The sequence below is a fragment of the Parambassis ranga genome, chromosome 8, assembly GCF_900634625.1.
Source record: "Parambassis ranga chromosome 8, fParRan2.1, whole genome shotgun sequence".
NCBI classification, from domain to species: domain Eukaryota; kingdom Metazoa; phylum Chordata; class Actinopteri; family Ambassidae; genus Parambassis; species Parambassis ranga.
This window is the reverse complement of record NC_041029.1, coordinates 15295746-15310229: the sequence shown is the minus strand read 5'-3', so window position 1 is coordinate 15310229 and position 14484 is coordinate 15295746. Positions and strand designations below refer to the sequence as shown.

Sequence of the window (14484 nt, the reverse complement as noted above, 5' to 3'; positions counted from 1 at the left end):
AACCCAATCAGCAACCGGGGGCGGGGCTTAAGGAAGAACACGCCCCCTGCGACTCATCGCAACCCAGGCGGCCTGTTATCTGACATGTACTATAGCCAAAAAACAAAGATTTGACCGAGCCATCTGGTTTGAAGCAGGTATACATTTTGGTATCATTATTATTAAAACGCCAAACAGCTTTTAAGTTAAACACACTAAAAAAAATCTTGTAGCGCAGGATTGTTAAAGTGTCTTAGAATCAGAAGTGTGCTAATGGGGAGATGCAACGTGGATGTACTGGAGCCTGGAGGTCTCGGGCAGCCCATGGAAAGACTTTTGTGAGTTCTTTCAGACACCACAAGGACTTGTGCCATGGCATGAGGACACTATCGAGAGAGGGTGCCTACAATAAAATAACCAATGATGTGATGTAACAATGCTTCATTAAAACTTACAATAAAAACATTTACTCACATTGGACTCTTTGATCTCGGCTGCATTCGCCTCTTCTTCTTCTGTTTTCCTGTGACTAACAAAAAGCGTCAAATGGTTCATTTAGAGCTTAGACATAACAGCCCAGCTGATCCGCCATTTCTTTGGTCCGGCCCAGGGATCGAACCTACGACCTTGTGGTCTGCGACCCGTTGTTGTGACTCAGGCACTTCGCACATGGCTAATTTACATAAACATGGCAGTCTCTCTTAAAGGACCAGGGCGACGTTTAATCAAGCAATGCTTATTTACAGAAAATGAACTTTACACACTGAAAACTGTGGTAATAAATAACAATAAGAACTATAAGAAATGCTGTACAATAAAACACAAAATAAATGCTATAAAAAATGCTGTAAAACCACCAAAAATAAATGCCACCACCACAACCTCAAAAACAACAAGAGCACAATGAAGAGTGAGTCATTCTCCTACATGTCCTGGTCCTGTTTTTCAGCCAGCCACTTGTCTGCTTGCCTGCCAGCAAAGAGGGCACAGAAGTGCTCCCCTTTGTACTGGCTGTGTCCCAGTGCACTTTTTTTCATGTGGCCACACTTCTTGCACATGTGCTGCTTGTGTGGCCTTTCCGGGCGACCCGCTTCCTGTCCCTTCTTTCTGTTCCACTGCGTGCTACGAGGAACTGTGGGTGACTCACTCACTTGCTCCGTGTAACTTACCCACTGCTTCGCTGCCTGCATGGGGGTCATGCTTGGGAAGTATCCCTCATAATAACAGAAGAATGAGCCTTTGTAATAGGCATGACCAGTGTGTAGCTTCCTGGCATAGCCACAGATGAAGCAAGTGCTTCTGCACTCCTCTTCATCATCAACAGGAAAACAGGGAAACATTGGTCCAGTTAGATTGTCTGTCACTCAGTGGAATGTCAATCAACAGATGAACTATAAACATGTAGCAGATCTCACATACCTTGTGTTGCAGGGGCCTCATTTGTAGTGGTGGCAGCAGCATCATTAGAAGCAGCATGATCATAATAGTCACCGGCAGCATCATAATAATCATCAGCAGCTTCATCGTCACCATCAACAGCAGCAACAGTAGTAGCAGCATGATAATAATCGTCACCAGCAGCATCAGCATCACCATCAGCAGCTTCATCATCATCAGCAGCAGCAGGAGCAGGAGCAGGAGACTCTACATGAGCACAGAAATTAAATTAATTTACGAATTAGTCATTTGTAAATGAATTTTTAAACCTTCTAATTGCTACTCACCTTGTGCTGGGGGCCCCAAATGCCTCCGCTTTTTAATGGTTTGCCTGGCGGTTCATCCATCACTGTAACCTGGAAAGTGAAAACCTGTCAGACCACATCAACCTTTGAACCTAACAAAAAAAACTCCACATTTTTCCTGCTCCCTCCCTCCCTCCCACCCACTTCCCCTCCCTTTGTGGTGATAAAGGAGCCGTAAAGGTGTGAAACGCCGATTTTAAACAGGGGGGGGGGGGGCATTAATCCATCTCCTGTGCAGTCGTTTGGTGTCATCACCTTCTCTATCAACTGTGTTTTCTTGAAACAATGAGGTGTTTAGGGTCCCTGTGGAGCTTTTAGTGTTTGTTTTTTTAGCTCTCCATCAGTTGTCTCTTCTTGCACTTGTCCATGATTTTGATCTTACCGACAGACAAACCCAAATACACAGAAGGAAGACATGTAATTGCTCAGAATATTTTAAGAAAAATAAAGCAGAATATCAAAATGTGCAAAAAAAGTAAGATGAGAGTAACAGCAGTTTCTCTGCCCCTGTAAATGCTGCCATATCCAAGCTCTGATTTGTGTATTTGTTGAGTTTCTGTTTTTTTTAATCACTGTAATAAATGATTGTTTCCACAGGAAGAGAAATTAAAAACGAAACTAAAAATATCTATTTGTTTATTTCTAACTAGCTTGAGAGACTTGAGAGGAAATGATTTGATTTCTGTTATTAGAAAAAAAAGGAAAACAACATTGGAATTTTAATTTGCAAATTAAAATTAAAGGAGAGGAGAAAAGATTTAAAATCAGAGATTTATTGACATATTTTTGTCTTTAACCTCCAATGTAGAGCTGTATGGATAATTTAGGCTCCACCTTTTGTTGTTGATGTTTACTCCTACATTTCTTTAACTCTGCAGGGTCAGAGGTCAGAATGAGGGGATGATTTAAGTTGGCTGCCTAAGTTCTTCTGAACCACAAAAAACTTCACATTTAAATCTATGATCGGGATCAATGACCTCTAATAAACCTGCTGTGAAATAATAAACCTGAGTAAAACAGCGTCTTCAGGCTCCATAACACAGCGTTAGTGGAGCTCTACTGCCCCCTAGTGGTGACTTGGCTGCACAGAAACCAACAGTGTCCTGCAAAAACATGCAGAGATCTACAGCACCTCTAACAAAGTTTGATTTGTAGGCTGCACGTACTAAAGTCATAAATCCTCCTACGGCTCTAAAATTCTGTTATTGATTAGTCGACTGGGGGATTTCTCACCTACATCTGTTTCTCTGTGTTTGTGCCACTGGGCTGCACTGATATGGTCTTTAAACATAGGAAAATGGCAGCAGGAGCTCTATTATTTCACCGTCACACAGATGTGTGTCTTCAGAATGAACTGTCAGCTTTTTAAACACGGGTTAAAGTCGCGGCAGCGCGCAGACTTACCTGTACGCGGGTCTCCGTGGTTCCACCGGACCCTGCGCTTTGCTTCATCCCTGCAGGAGAGGCAGACAACAGACATCAAGGCGGAAATACGTCTAATAACATGAAGAAAACAGTCCTGATGCACGTCAATGATTTTAAAGTAATGTTGCACTAGCATCTATGCTAAGCTAAGAGTAACCCAAGCTAGTTCTCCCCGATAACCCTGCTCTCCAACAGCCACTTACCGTGAGCGTCCGCCATCTTTGTGTTTACAAACTATTTTACTAAATTCCTGCTCGTCTAAAAACTGAAAAAAGGTTAAAATTATAGAACAAAAGTGAAGCCGATCTCTCTTCGCTGTTCTTCTTCTGATGAGATCAGAGTGGACACTGTCGTCCACTACGATCCCACCTAGTGGTACAAAGTGGTATTACATGGATACGCTTTTGAGTATTTTGACTAAAAATATCTTAGACGTTTGACCTTTGACGTCACAGAAGAAAAAAAATCCCATGATGCATTTTCATGTTGTGTTGTGTCGCCCTGAATAAATGTCGAGTGTTTCTAAAGAATGTGTTTTATTGATAGCAAAAATGTGTTATAATTTACATAGACTCTACAGTACATTAAATATGAAAATGTTTTCAAAAGGCAGGTAGATATAAGTCGTTTTTATCACAATACACAAGGTCAATAATAAACAGAATAATTATTGGCTCATCAATGCAAACATTGGTCATGGTGCTGCTGGGTGGCACCATGAAGGGACATGCCGGAAATGTGGAGGGGAAGCTTGAGAGTCCTCAGCTGATGTGGCTTGTGGGACGACGTTCATTCAGCAGCATCCTCAAAGAAGGCTGAGCCTGAATTTGCCTGTAATCACACAGAACTCTCTTTTCCAATTCTGCCTGCCAGGAATCTGGATTCTTGGTTTTAATCCCAAATTTTATATTCACAAAAATGTTTCCAGGTACAAAAATAACAATAATTACAGCACATGATAAGCTCCCACGTCCTAAAAAACTTTTTTTTCCACAAAGTAAACATGACTGAACAGGCTATACAACAGAAAACAGAGGACAGTAGCTCTTCTCAGGCAGAAAGCTGAACCATAAGAACGTTTTATCTACAACAACACCTGATAAAAAAAAAAAAAAAAGACATGCCGCTCAACAATATTCCAGTTTTTAGACCAAACGTGCACTCACACGCGCTCACAAAAGGCTAAAATAAAAAGTGCGGTTGTATATATGTACGTCACGTGTGGCCCAGTGTAATGGCTACTCTACGCTGACTGAAACCTGCTGCACACAGCTGGAACTGTACACCATCCATCTCCCACACTGATACTGCGATGTAGACACACCTGCAAAAAAAACACACACAAATAAATATAAAAACCAATCCATAATAATCTCCAAAGAGCGTGGACCGTTCAGTGCCACACCTGTCGCCGTTGTCTGCCAGAGCGTCGGTGTGAGCAGCGCCCTCTCAGTGGTCCAGGCTGTTCCCCAGCTTCTGGCCCTCCTGCAGAGCAGCCATGGCCAGCCTCAAGTGCTCCTTCAGGCTCTGAATCTCTCGCTCGTTACGGCCCTTCATCCCGATCCAGATCCTCCCGGACCTCCGTTGTATCGATCGCAGGCCAGCTGTTTTTCCTGCAGCAACAAAAAAAAAAAAGAAAACAGAGAATCTGTTTGAGATGATTTGTTAAGAGAATTCCAGGAAAGACAGAACCATTAACATAACACACATAGGAAGGAAACACACACACACACACACAGGAGGTGTACCATGTTCAGAAACTGTAGCTCGTTCCGTAGACAGCTGATCTCTTTATGCAAGTACTCAATCTCATTTCTTTCATCCTGAGAAGAACCTGAGAGGAAAAACAATGAAGTTATAGTCTGTGCAGAAACTCTGACTGTAATTACAGCTTCCTCTGTGGGTGACACATCAGTATCATTTGTTTTGAACAGTAAAACACGACAAAATCTACAACACTTGTGCACACCACCGATACAAGCACCGTGTCATTCCGTCAACACGGTGCCAGTTACAACAACAACACTGGCTCTGGTCCCGTGGTTTAACAGGTCACAGAGGGATCGGTCACCAGAAATGTGAAAATGAAAAAAAAAGCATTTTCTCCACCTGCTTTAACTTGTCTAGAATATGTGTACAAACATCCTGACACATATTTTTGTACAATGAACACAGATAACACAGTCTGTTATTCTGAGGAACAGAAACAATGTTGCCCTTTGTACTATGTTTGAACTGCATGTTTACACAAATCAAAATATGCTTTCAAAGAAATCGATCTGGCTTTATTTTATACTTATGAGCCTGTATTAAACTCTCTCCCTGCTGTGCCACACTTTCTCCCCCCCCCCCCCCCCCCCCCCAAGGAACTCTGTGCACCAGCCACTTTACCCCATGAACTCTCTTGCACCTTAGTCGGCTCATACCAGTCACATATAAGCTGCTAATAAGTCCTTAATTACACAATTCCCTGCACTGTTTACATCTGTGTCTTGCACTATTAAGATTTTGCACTCACACTGCATTGTGCCTTCATTTTGTGCCTTGTATTTTTGTGTGTGCCTCATCGTAGGTACATTTTTTACACTTACAGTTATATGTTTATTCTTAAGTTGTTATTTATATGTTGTGGAGATGAGAGTAACGCAATTTCGATTCTCTGTATGTCCAGCACATATAAAGCTGACTTTGACTATAGAGCTGGCAAATTCTCACTCACTGTTTCACATAAACAAACCTGTTCTACATCCACACTAGTAAACTTTCTTTTAAATCTGTTTTCAGTTTCAGAAATAATCCCCTCCCTGCACACGTGACCAATATAATGTTAACTTATTTAGGTTTAAATAGCTACAAGGGATCAGAGAGGACACCTCATGACTGACCAGACCAAATTAAGGAAATGAATGTGGGTGTCTGTGTCACTGCCTGTTCAGACCACAGCTCAACCCAGAAGCTTGTTTTAAAAGAAAATGTTGCATAAATGGAGTAAAGGTTTTTGCATTTCAGCGCATTTAAATGTGGATGTTACTCATGCAAAGAACATTTCACACCCTCACCCCACACGAAAGCTGTGGATGTTTAGTTTGCTGAACAAACTGGCACCCTCAGTTTGTGTTTGTCAGCCAGCAGTTACCTGCAGTTCACAGGGCGTCCTGTCCTTGTCGTCCTCTGAGCCGTGATCTTTGACGTTTGAGCGCATTCGGACAATCTCCTCCGTCAAACGGGCCTTCAAGTCCTGAAGAGAAAGATGTTTTTTGTCTTAATAGTTTTAAATTTGTTGGCATAGGCTGCTGTTTTCCCCCCCTGTCCGCACACAGACAGCAGCATATCAGTATCAGATACTGTATGCAGCGTCCCACCTGTCCCTGTTCTACTGACGGTCGATCTGGGACCAGAAATGTATAACATTACACCAACCAGTGCACCATAAAGGAGAACAATCTTTCATCGTGTAGATGAGTTTCCGTTTCAACCTTCCTGTTGGTTTGAGAACTTCTTTTAATCTCACCTGGTTCTCTTTCTTCAGCTGCTCCATGTCTCTCTCCTTGCGGCTGATCTCCCTCTCTCTCTCAGCGTTACTCTGCTCAGCTCGGTTTCAGCTCCAGACACTTCTGAAAGTAGCGTTCAGAGAGTCCGGCCAGCTCTCTCTGCAGGGCCCGAGTGTCTGTCCTGCAGTGAGAGGCAGGTGTTAAGTTTCAATCCTGCTTGTGAGACCGACAGACGGTGTGACGGGGTGAGTGATACGTCTTTTTTTGCTGCTTTTCTCATGCATACAAAACTGTTGAGTTTTAAAAGTTACTGAATCCCTTCTGAAGCTTGTAAAGTATATAGTCTGAAGAGGCTTTAATAACAGAACATTCTTGGTGTTGTCATGAGTATTTCCTGTTGAGGTTATAAAACATCTCCACTGCATATAACCAATGACCACAAAAATAAGGAAGAGCATGCGAGTTGAAAACTGCAGAGCCAGCGACTCAGATAAGCTCTAAAATGCGGGTTCCAGTAGCAGCCGCTCAGACAGTGTGTGTCAAAGACCTTGTGAAACTCACAAAAGAAAACTAATCCATGACCGAATTCTTCTACATTCCTCAAGTGCCTAACAGGACTCAGCAGCCGCTGCGGTAATGGCCTCGCTTCAACAAGGAACTCTGCTCTGTTGCGGAGGCTTCAACCTTTTCATTTCACAGAAAAAACCCTTTTGTTGCCAACGAGCACAAGAGACCTATTCACATAAATTACCACTGCTGGCCCGTACGGACTGACACAAGAGGGCCAAGCTACAACCGAGAATTATTTCATGGCTTGCACAAGATACAGAGTTGCAAGCGGGAGAGTTCAAGTGTACACAAACTCCTTAATGAGTCAGTTTTTTGGGAGATGTGTATATTTACATTTTACATACTTACATACTTACATTTACATACTTACTGCTGTTGGGCTTGCAAAGTCTGTGAGTCAGCATGCCGCTGCTCAGCCTCTTGACTTTCTCCACCTCTCTCTCTAGTTCCTCTTTGTGTTTTGTCTTCAAAGCCTCCATCACTGAAACACAATAATGGTAACTGCCTCATGAGGACCAGCAGAGAACAGCTCAGGGTTACACTTTTTCAGATAGAATCATTGAGCCAAAGACATTTTTGGATGTTTTTCACTCCTTAGAGTCACATTTCTGTCAGTTCTTCTTTTACAAAACATTTTTCCACACAAATGTTACTAATACTGGATAAATGGGAGCAAGTTGGGCTCAGGAAGCACCTTCAACCTAAACCTTCCTGTTTTTACTAAGCATACAGTGAGTGTTCTTGGGCCTCCAGCTAGAGATATTCTATAAATTTGCAGCTACAGCAGTGACGTTCTGGTCGACTGACCTCGTGCCGTGTCCTGGGAGGACTCCTCCAGCAGCAGCCGGTCCTTCTCCGCCTCCAGCTCCTTGATGTGGCGTTCGTGCTGCCCTCTGCAGCTCTCCAGTGCCTGCCGATGAGCACGCTCCTGGCTACCAGGCTGCGGCTTGCAGGGTGCCTCAGGGCCGCAGCCACCACGCACACCCCCAGAGTCCCTCTCCTCCTCCTCTTCCTCCTCCTCCTCCTCTTCCCCCCTGTTGTAGATTCTCCAGCTGCTGCCTCAGTGACGCCACCTGAGAGAAGACATGGATGAAAGTAAAGCCCACTGGGAGACAACGGCTGAACTCAAAGTCTAATGTGATTCTATTGATTAACTGGAGCTCTGTAATGGGGACTGCAAACACAGTGTCACACCAGGAGGCATCACAACATGCAGACACAAAGCAAACAGGAGCTTCAACAGTATTTTCTGTGTTCCAATCTGAATTTCTCATTTATGGTGAAAATCACTGCTGAAGAGGAAATAAAGTCAGGAAGCAGGAAAGAGAATTAAAAGGTGGAAACACAGTTTTACTTCATCTGGCAGATGAAGGGTTAATTTGCATTTTCTTTCATTTGCAAATTGGAAAATCATCTCCACGCACTACCTCCCTCTGCAGCGCCTCATTGGCTGACTGGCTGGAAGGCGGCGATCCTGCTGACGGTAAGGAGCTCATCTCCTTAAACGGCATTCGTTCAAACTCGGCCCACTTCTTCTCGATTTCATTCTCCATGCGGAGCCTCTGGTTCGAGCCCACGCCACCGCCGCCGCCGCTACCCTTCCTGGACAGCACTGCCTCCCATTGGCTGCTTGTGTTGTGCCTCTCCTCCTGCCACTGGCTGTGCTCCCTCACCTGCCCCTCTGCTGCTTCTCTCTGACTGGCTGGGAGAGTCCCGGTGGAGGCGTGAACAGGCGACAGCTCGACGTAATCAAACCTTCGCTGAGTCGGAGGAGCGGACATCGGAGCTTCTGAGTAAGTGTCGCCATGACGCGATGATGGCCGTCGGGAAGACAGCGGGACCCGATTATGGGAGTTCTCCTTATCGCTGCTGCTGTCAGGTAACCTAGAGAATATTAGGAAAGTGAATCTTACTTTAGCAGCAGAGAATAAAAAGCATCTTAATTTTTCTTGAAAGATTGTGCAAGTATTTACTGTGTGAGGTCTGGAGAGCTGCTGGGCCTGATACACTTCTTTAACACCTCTATCCAGTTCCGCCTGATTCCAGCTGTCATGGCGGACAACGTGAACACAGCCTCCCGTGTCTGACGAACAAAAAAAACAGGTTAGGGAGACACAAACGTGGCAAAACTAAGATGAGATAATAAAGATTCGACTAAAAGTGAGAGACACAGAGAGAAAAGGTGGAGGAGTCACAGACAGAGATGTGACTCGTGATAATGGAATGAAAGGAAAACAGCAGAATTTGAGAACGGGTGTGGTTGAAGACAAAAAAAGGGATTCACTTGTATCTGAAATCCATAGTTCTTCTCCACGTCAAACTCAGACACCTTCACACAGGATTTCAGGTCAATCTCCCCATCCAGGTCATCTTTCTGCAAAGAGAGCACACAGTTTATTTCTCCTCACTTTATTCTTATAAATCATATAATTCAAAGGACAATAATAATCATATGTAAAATATTAAACCAATATACCTCCTCTGCACTGGAATCTCTGTAGTACTTCAGTCCTGCATCAGTCAGGACGAACCAATGCTTCTTCCACTAAAAAAACACAGATGACATCAGTTACACTGTAAAAAGAGAAAGTGTCTTCAGACTTTACAATGCATCCTCTGTTCCATCTGAAAGTAAATATCTGATTGATCGGGAGGCTTAGGGAGACATCTGAGTCCCCCTTAACTAGAGCCACGACTGTGTGTTTCCATCCACTTTATACTGGAGTTCAAAATGAGCCCAAAGATTCAGATAAAAACATTCATCTGAAGCCTCTTATTGAACTGAGTAGTGTCAGCATGTGATGTGAGAAGCTCGTTCAATCAAGCGCATTATGTAAATAAATGAGACACCTGCTGTGCCCCGAGCCACCAAACTATGACTGCGATAACACGGCTAATCTGCTATCGCCTCATTAGGAAAGGAGGGATGAGGAGCAGGAGGAGGAGTTTTACCTCACCGCTGTCGTCCAGTTTTGACATCCATCCCTTTTTGAAGTTCAAGAGGTCAGGCTGTAAAAACAGAGGAGAGGAGTGTACAAGTTCACTGACTGAGTGGGAACAACGCGACACAACGTGAATGAAAGTCCGCTCGTTTATCACCAGCAGGTCGGGATAGGTTCACAGAGATGAAGGAAACAAAGAACAGGAACAGACAGAAAGGAGTGACTACCTGGACAAAGCAAACATCTCAGGGTGAGGCAAACTCTGGAATAAGCAGCAACCACACCACATTTTATGGTGGAGCAACTGGTTAAATGTGTAAATTATGAATTTGAACACAGATTATGATCCTGTTTTGTTTTTTACAGTATGCTAACAGAGCAGCAGCGCTGTATTTATGTAACGGTGTGTGCTGCTCTGTTGCACTGCTGCAGGCCCTTTTTTCACACGATGACAGGAAGAGGAAAACATGCACTACCGTAGGCAGGTACGTCAAGAAACAGTGATCCCAGATTAAGATTAGGCAGCTTTTTCCAACTTGCATTCCTCCTGACCTTGCTTATCTCACTAACATGTGCATTCCTCACTTAAATCTTTCTGCATTTGTCATATTTTGTCCCACTGGCGGCGTCTTAATTCCATCCCTGTTGTTGTTTCCTACTCTCCGTTTTTGTTAATTCGACCCCTTTTATTAAAACACTACAATATAATTTCTCTCTGCACTGTCATCTCTAAACAACCAACTCTTTTCTATACATATATATATATGTATATATATATATACACACTCGCTTGCTGGTGTCCTCATAAACCACAGTACCACCCAGTTTTTTTCCTCTGTTTTTAATCCAGTTCATCTAGGCCACTGATCTTCTCTAATCTCACAAATTTTAAGGTCTACTGGCTGCCAACGGAGCGTGTAAAAGGAATAATGCAGTGAGATGACTTTGGTGCATGACTAAATTTACTAAGTTCCAATCTAAACTTCTTATTATAGTTGACAGATGCGATGGAAAGAGATATAAATATGGTGGGAGCAAAAAAACAAACAAATCTAGTCATAACCACAGCACATACAGGGAATGACACAGTTCAGATTCAGTGCCCTTGCTGGAAAGGGTCAGACACAGACAATAATCCACTCTTACTGTCACTATGAAGGTTCTCTTCATAGTGAACCTAGTTACCTTTCTGCACACACATGTCAATTAATAAGAGTATCACCTCTCTGCATACTCTGCATTAACTGATAAATAAGGTGCTGTGTACCGGGAGGAACAACACACAACATCATGTGGGGCTTACAATTCAACATGTAAGGGACACTGTGATGATGAGTGGAGCCATCTTCATCACCCTCACAACACTAAATGCTTAAGAAGTCAATCATTTCATGCAAAACAGGTTTAAAATTAAATGTTCCTGACTTCTTTAGCAGACAGCAGAGACAGTAGAATGCAGCAACTGGCCAAAAAAAGGAGTATTTGTGTGATAAACTGTGATACGTGCAGGATAATCTGTTCACATTTAGCTGCTCTTTGAAGCCAATGTAACCCTTGATTGTTGTTGCACATTACCCAAACAAATCAATAATATTACACAACATGTAGATTTTAAAACAAAATTATCAGAACAGTATCCATGGAAACAGTCTAATCTGCATAGCAACAGTCTGTTCTTCAGAAATAACAGACCACAGAATGTAATTTATTCCAAATCAGTACGCAAACTGGCAGATTTTTAAGGAAGTGTCAATAAAAAGTGGATTTTAAGGGCATTGTTTCTGTTGGATTTTTTTTTTTACATTTTAAGTTTTCTTGTTGCCAAATAAATATCAATAAGAGAGTTTTAATCCAATATAAAGATTTAATCAATGCCATAGTTTAGAGAAGCTGCACAGTACATTAAAACCTGTCATCATGACTCAGTTCTATCAATATTTACATATGTAAAAACGACTTTTGCCTGTGCAAACAGAGAAGATGTGTCACGGATGAACGTAAAAAGTGACACATACAGTTCAAGCAAGGAGCTAATAACACTTCCTGCTACTGTAAACAACACAAGAGAAACTGCAGCACACTTCGAAAAACTTTTTTTTTTTTTAACACCTGCCACTTAAACAGAAACGGATAAAATCTTCATCTTACAGGAAGCACAGCACAAGAACATTACAGTTTTAAGCTAGGCTACACCCCCCATTTGAATCAAACCAAACTAGCTAGCTACATTTAAGCTAGCATACGTTAATAATCAAAGTTAGCTAAACAACAGTTTTAAGGTTAGAGTTCATTTCAGATGTTTGAATTCAGGAAGAAGTGACACAAACAGGAAAATAAGTTGCCATCAAAACTTAAAAAAAAAAAAAAAAGAAGTTACTGCTTACCGTCATGATAACAGGATCCAGAGAAGGTAAAATTGAAGATAAAAGTACTGTTAGCAAACACAAAACATAAGCTAATCCACTAAACTGTACACTTTTCGGCTTGAGGGCTAAACCACCTCACTCTCTCCCCTCGACATGAGACAAAACCCCGCCATTCACCCTCCGCGGTGAGTAAATTAAGCGCACCCCTTCCAGAACTTCGCTCACTGAAGCAGAACCTGCATCCAGCCCAGTAAACACGGACAAACCGGAGTTTAATGTTAAGATCTGAACTTTCTGACAAGTCGCGGAGGAGCTGTTACCGCGGCGGCAGCTCTCGGGTCTGTCTCTGCTGCTGCTGCCCTGTATGCCACTTCCTGGGCGGGTCCGCGAAGATCGTTTGAGAAAACAAGCCGCCCCCAGAGTGCTGGATCTGGATCCATCTGAGCCCACATGAGCACCATTACACCCCTGATTAATGGCATGCATAATAATAATAAATCCCCTCAAACTTCTTCTAAGACCCTGTAACAAAACATCATTGTGTGTGTTTTTTTACAACATTCTCTCCACCTTCTTCTTTGCAAACTTTTACATATATTGACATAAACTCTTCTAGCTTTGCCAAATAAAGTGACAGCCCTTCCTCCTCCTCCTCCTCTTCCTCCTCCTCCTCCCTCTTTTTCAAAATCCTCTCTTGGTAGCTATTGGTTTCAGTTCAGGAATTTCAACACATGCCCCAGCACACCACAATTGACAAAGCTCAGTCAGTCTTGTGAAATGACTGCAGGGTGTAGTAGGTGAACAGACACACAACCACCACCACCACCACCACCTCCAGCAGCAGCTAAAAAGAGACCTACACCTACTACAGCTCAGGCTGCCGAGGACACGAAGCTTCACTGACAGGATCCAGGAGAACACGGGTGAATGTGTAACAAGGAGATACTGTCTGTTCAAACAGGCTGGAGGTCAATAAACATACTGAGCCGTGTGTGCTCCAGGTTTATTACCTGCATCACACATTTTAATGATCCATATGGGACACACACACACACATTTACTGTAAACAAACTATTTGTCATACCTGCATTTGCTCAGATCTGTGCTGGTTAACTTTCCACCCGCTGCCCTCATCCGCTGTGGGACTCCCAGATCGCTGAAAAAAACAAAAACACACACACACACACCACCTTTCAGTTCTGATGATAATGGATCATGAGCCAGAGCGTCACATCCCAACACTCCAATCATGAGCCTGGTATGTGGCAGATGTGGTTAAATATTAACATATCAGGCAGGTGATACCCACAGGGTAAAGCTGCAGGAGCACAGCAGTGGAATATAATGTGGTGCACACCGGATTCAACGCCCAGTTCCAGCCACTCCTCCACTCTGTGTGCTCAGTTTTTGTAGACCTTCTCACACTAAGGTGTAGTTTTATAAAGGCTAATTCTAAATAAAAGCTTCATTTTATTTCTGTTTATTATCGTTTGCTAAAATCCACACTGTTGATTATTAGTCACCATGGTTAATGGAAGTAACAGATCAGACCATGGAGTTTGTTACTCAAGAGTTTAGTAGCTTGCCTACAGGTCCCATGATACCCTGGTAAAAAGCAGGGCCTATCCCCTTATGATGTCATAAGGGGTTCCTTGTTCAGACACCATGTCTTACCATAGAGATCAGAAAGTGGAATTGGTATAAAATGTCCTCTGTTTATGGCTGCAAAGCCGACCAACCTGTAATGAGGTGGAGGAATGAGCTCGAGACAGATACCCACTGCCACCATAGTGCCACTCTCTCTCTGTGTCCCCTGTGTCTTCCCACTCTCTGGAGGGAAACTTGCTCAAGGAGTGGCTGAAACAGGAAACAGGATGACTAAAAATCAACACAGGCATCGACACTTTGTCCATTCTTTGTTATGTAAAGTGTCTCAGACCTGGCTGGTTTGAAGAGCTCCTGTCTCCTA

General features: G+C 43.1%; 2 pseudogenes; both read right to left on the bottom strand.

Moving 5' to 3' along the window:
* LOC114439986 (sterol regulatory element-binding protein 2-like) overlaps positions 1 to 3365 on the bottom strand; it is a 13847-nt pseudogene extending 10482 nt beyond the window's left edge.
* A 1230-nt stretch (positions 3366 to 4595) lies between these two features.
* Positions 4596 to 13033, bottom strand: LOC114439985 (TRIO and F-actin-binding protein-like; annotated as a pseudogene).
* Between the last annotated feature and the right edge of the window lie 1451 nt (positions 13034 to 14484).